This window comes from Kogia breviceps, chromosome 6 (assembly GCF_026419965.1).
Source record: "Kogia breviceps isolate mKogBre1 chromosome 6, mKogBre1 haplotype 1, whole genome shotgun sequence".
Taxonomy (NCBI): Eukaryota; Metazoa; Chordata; class Mammalia; order Artiodactyla; family Physeteridae; genus Kogia; species Kogia breviceps.
This window is the reverse complement of record NC_081315.1, coordinates 103,233,999-103,239,727: the sequence shown is the minus strand read 5'-3', so window position 1 is coordinate 103,239,727 and position 5,729 is coordinate 103,233,999. Positions and strand designations below refer to the sequence as shown.

The 5,729-nt window shown below is 39.3% G+C and overlaps 1 pseudogene; it reads right to left on the bottom strand.

Annotated features, from left to right (window-relative positions):
* Positions 1-3,038: 3,038 nt before the first annotated feature.
* LOC131758192 (dynein light chain 1, cytoplasmic-like) lies at positions 3,039-3,289 on the bottom strand (annotated as a pseudogene).
* Positions 3,290-5,729: the final 2,440 nt, after the last annotated feature.

Here is a 5,729-nt window from a genome sequence, read left to right as displayed (position 1 = left end):
TTCTCTGTAAATCTAAAACCTTTCTAAAAGAAATCTATTAAAAAAAGAAACCTTAGGAGAAAAAGAGGGAAAAAGGCATAAGGGCTGGCTCTGGTGGTATAGGTGTGTAGAATTAAGTGCGTGCACACACACATGCACAGATCATCACTTTATGACAATCTGCTAAAATGAAGGCTAAGATATTGCATAGTAATTATGATATGTCACCTACCTCTTACCTGACACATTGTCCTATTCAGTCATTGGCTACTGGAGCTTGGTTATTGATTCTCATGGCCATGATCTCTTGTAGAGAGAGGAAAGGGGTCCTGTGCCTACTTGGAATGCTTTCCTATCTTCTTGAAATCTTCCTATTGTTTAAAGTTCTATTTATTCTGGTTAAGATAGTATGAAGAAAGAGTATATAGAGAGTAAGTAGCTCAAAGGCTGAATGCTTAGGATCTCCTAACCCTTACTCTTCAAATTCACAGTCTCCTTGGATGATGAAGAGAGGAGGTACTCTGTTGGAGGAGAATATCACTTCATATGAAGTTTAATAATCCCTCTTGACATGTTCTATTCAGTTTGATCCAGCAATGGTTCCAAACCCTAAGAATGTTAAATCAAATTACCAGAAACAACAGAAGTTTGACAAAATGGTCCAAAAAAATGAAAAAACAAACAAACAAAATGAAAGGGAACATTTTGGGACTTTAGTTTTAGGGTCAGCTGGGCCTAAATTGAGAATGAAGAGGAACTGAAGGGCTGTTGAAGAATTTACCAGAAAACAGATAAATAGTTTATATGGACACATATTTTTCATACCAAAGTCAGGACACAGGGCTGGCAAATATGAAAGAGTTTATGCGACAAAGAGATGAACACTTTCAGCTGAGGGTGCCTTGGGAAATCCCGGTCACAGAGTCAATGAAAAGTGAAGAGGTTAGGAAATGGCAAAGTCAGACAACTAAGTAAAGGGGAAATAAGCTGTTGACCCTACAAGCCCTGCTTATCTTTTGTGACTGACGTGCATAATTTCCAAACCAATATCCTTTCTTTTTTCAAATTAACTGAACTCCCATTTTATTGTGTGGAAATATGCCTAGCTACAAAAGGCATTTCCCAGCCTCCCTTTCAGCTATGAGTAGCCATGTGTTGCAGTTCTGGACAATGAGATGTGGGCAGAATTTCCTGGGAGGGGCTTCTGAGAAATTCTTTGAAAGGAGCAGAATTAGCTGCTCTTTGTCCTTTCCCTCTTTTCAACGGAAACACTGACTCAAAATTTGATACGAAGGAACAGTCTTGGCACAAGGCGGCAGCATGAGAAGGGAAGACACCTGCAAAGGAAGAGTGAAGACGAGGGAAAAATTAGAAAGAACCTAGATCCTTGTGGGCATCAGAGTGTTACCATTCATTCTTCGACTGCCGAACTCTGGACTCATTTTAGGTGACAAAAATGAAGCCCCTGAATGGTTTAGGTTGCTATTTTTATGGTTTGCTTTCCAGCTGACCCCAACTTTAACATAGACCTCTTAACGAGAGCTGGTTTTTTTGCATATCACCAAATTCTTCTATGCAATGTCTGAGAGCAGGAACTGTCACCACTGATAGGCTCTCTGCTCCACCCCATTCAGAATAGAAATCTTCCTGGGTAGACATCAAATGAAGTTGGTGCTGTCATTTTGGTTACTTTCCTACTGAAAATGACTGCCTGGTGGCTAATGTCATGAAGAGCCTAGGGGTAGGACGGGAATAAAACACAGACCTACTAGAGCATGGCCTTGAGGATATGGGGAGGGGGAAGGGTAAGCTGGGGCAAAGTGAGAGAGTGGCATGGACATATATACACTGCCAAACGTAGGGTGGATAGCTAGTGGGAAGCAGCTGCATGGCACAGGGAGATCAGCTGGGTGGTTTGTGACCACCTAGAGGGGTGGGATAGGGAGGGTGGGAGGGAGGGAGATGCAAGAGGGAAGAGATATGGGGACATATGTATATGCATAACTGATTCACTTTTCTTTAAAGCAGAAACTAACACACCATTGTAAAGCAATTATACTCCAATAAAGGTTAAAAAAAAAAGACCTAACTGTGGACTTAATGTGTAACAACCACTTAGTTGCCATCAGCTTGTGTAATTTCTGGCAGCTCTCTTAAACTTTTTGTACCTGTTTCCTCATAAATTCAATGGGGTTAACAATACCTATCTCATAGGACTGTTCTGAAAATTGAATGAGATACGTTGTGTATAAAATGTAGCATGGTTCCTGGCTCATAAATACTTAGCAGTAAATGGTGGTTATCATTTCAATTTGTTTTTTTCTAAAGCTTTGCAAAGTGTAAAGAGTTATACAAGTATATTATTCTTCTGATTATAACTGGACCAGTTATTAAGCTATTGCCTTTCAGCTCCAAACCATCTTTCTAGATTCAGCTCAGCAATGTTGGGGCTAGGACTCTGCAAATCACATCCAGCTTTGCCGCCAGTTCCCTTTTCCACTTCCATCAGGGGGCACTAGAGGGAGATGGCCAGGCTGGAGGAGGAAGCCACGTTCCTTCCCGTCTGCTTCCTGTTGGCTTCTGAGCTCTTCCTGTTCCTATGAGCTGCGCTCCAGCAGTGCTTTTCCATCCTGCGGCGGCAGTTCCTTCCTGAAGTCAGAATTGAATACAGTTTGCAGTTCCTCTGACACTTTCAAATATTGTGCTTCATTTCAGTCCCTGGCACCAGTCACACCTCCTTTTTGTTTATATATTTATGTATGCATGCATTTATTTATTTTTCACACTTCTCCATCAGATTTATTTATTTATTTTTTGAAAGGAATGGATTTTGAGGAGAAAAAACATGGGGAATAGATAAAAATCACAAATGTAGGCTGCTTTGCTAATTGTTTTATAACCACAAGAAATTAGAATGCCCTGTTCAAAACAAGACAAATCTCAAAGATCGAGGTGTTCCTTTAGGCGAGGATGGAGATTTCAGTTTCTGGTATTTGGAATTTAGGCTGCAGTCCTTGTTTTTTGAATAGATCACCGGGTGTATGGTACAGTCCATGTTTCTAACCAGATCTGAACGGAAGAATGGCCACTTGGCTCAGGTAGAAGTAGATCAAGTGTTTAGTTACAGGGGTCGCGTAAGTGCCGAAGTTCCTTCTGCGATGCTGTGCCGGGTTGGCTTGTACTTGTCAAATGTCCTTCTCAGTGTTATATTTCTCCAACACCTGGGTAGCACACTCCACCAAGCCCGTTGCATCTCCTCCGACATATCTGCATTTTTTATCACGGCCTTTTGAGTACACGTGGTTACCATGGAGCAAAGGCTGCCTCACCCTGCGGGGCCCCTCCTCCAGGCTACTAAGTTTCAGTAATTCCAGCTTCTTTGTTCCTCAGCCCTAGGGACGTTAGCGGTTTCCTGCAGTTGCTACCTCTGTGCCAGAGCCAGCCCATATTGGCTCGCAGAGTCTATTGTTAAATTTTCAGGAATTTTGCAAGTGACATGGTAAACTGCTGGTAGCTGGAAATCTGCCATGCTGGGAGTATTTACACCATGAAAATTGGCAAATGCTACAAATCAGATTTCCCCAACCAGACATCTGGTTGTAAACACTTAGCAGCCCACCACTAATTAGAGTTCTCCTTTTACTCCTTCAGTTACCTAGTTAATTACTTTGTATCGAATTAAGAATACTTTATATTCATTTCTCTCTATTCAGTTAACTGGTGTAGTTTCTGTATCCTGGATTGACTCTGAATGATACATTACCTTGTAGAGTTGTGCCTCTGTCAATCCCAGTTGTACTCCAGGAAAACTGGTGTGTGTAGTTTTGTTCTGTTTTGACAAATATCTTCTGTAAAAAGCGCCGAACACCTAGAATTTTATAAATAATCAATTAACATGAGATGTGTTACTAACATTAGTTAACATCAATAACCTGAGTTGCTGCTGGTTCAGAGACTCCAGTAGTCATGTGGAAAGCTATCTTGCCTGTTTTAGGATACAGTTTGTAATTCTTTTTTTCTGTATAGAAGGGAAGGAGATATAGCCAATAACCACATTTTGCTGAGCAAGGAGGATGGCATGTTTCTTGAAAAAACCAAATAAATAAAATCCTGTTCTCAACATGTTAGGCTAAAAGGAAAAACATTTCCTATTCTGGCACTTGTATAGATTGGGTCAGATTTCTAAAAAGCAAGATATATTCGATATCTCTGATTCCTTAAGATATATGCTCTGGCTCTTGATAACTATATACTTTCTGTTAAGGTTTTCAAGCTCCATTTTAACTGCATAATTTTGCTTATTCGACTTGGAGCAACCTTCCGTTGGCTCTCCAAAGCTTTGATCTTCCTCAATATGTGTATGAGACTCCACAAAGTTATATTCTGAAAAAAGATGCCAACATTCCAACATAATTTCAAAATAACTTGTAAGAAAAAGCTAACTTTTCACACAAATCCTATATTTAAAGATGCCTTCCTTCCAATAACATTCATTAAGCGACCATCTGTTTGCCTTTGATTATCATCTGGACCACTAATAAGCGAGTTTAATCTGAACAGTGTTATTTGCACGCTACTTCTAAATTTAGTGCCTTTCAAACAAGTCAGCAAGGCTGGTCTGCAGGAAATATTGCCTTTGATGTAACATCTGGTTTTCAGGGAATTTCTGTGTAGTGCCCAACCGGGGGTGTGGACCAAAGGGCAAAGAGAAATCAAGTGACTTGCTCAGAGTCACGTAATGAGTTAATGACTTAATCTGGGTTACCTGCAGTTTCTATCTGTGGCTAAAAGTCCTAGCCTGCTTTTTTCTGTTCTGTATGTTATATAGATACTGAACATGTAGACATAGCTATTCCCTTCCCTGCATTCACAAATGGATAAATGTGTGTGTCTGTAAGACTGGTTATAGATTTATTGATATTTATTTGCATCTTTCTATTTGGTGTTTCCTCTCTATATTTTGAGAAGAAAGGAAAATTTCCTGCATTTTTCTCCCCTTTAGTAAAAAAAAATTATTGGAAGTAACAGTGAATTGTTATTGACTGCAAAATCTTTTCTAGAAGTGAACTGAACTTTTTCCTTGCAAGGGAAATGGAAGGTTAAACTGTATGGACAACTCACTTGATTTGAGGGAAACTGAAAGCCATCATCACAGGCATCATCAACATTCAACCTTTCTCTCTTCTCTTTTCTCTTCTCTATTTTTCTCTCGTTTCTCCTTCCCTGGGCTGGAGATCACAGAGCTGACAACACCTTAAATGCATGATTATAAAGAAGGTTCAAGGTTATGATGCTTTATTATAAAAGCAATTCTTTTTGTTACTTTACTGGGTCAATACGTTTTATAATCGATATGTGATTTTAATATCCTTGTACTAATTATAGCATAATATATTCAATCTAATCAGTGCTTATAGCTTTAAAGGTATTTTCACATTTATGGTTTATTTTAATCTTCTCAGGTTTATATTATAAAACAGTTTGTATTTTATGTATGCTTAGAATTGTTTTTCCATAACCTGAAGGACCACTCCAATTTTTGTACAGCGAAGCATAACTTAATAGCTTATAAATTAAAAAAATTAAAATTTTAATCTGACACATTGGGGTTGAAGTCTCAGCTCTACTGGCTATGTGACCATGGGCAACTCACTAGATCTTTCTAACCTTCAGTGTCCTCATCTGAAATACCTGTCTCATGACACTGAGAGAATGAAATGAGATTATATGTAAAGCTGTTAGCACAGTGC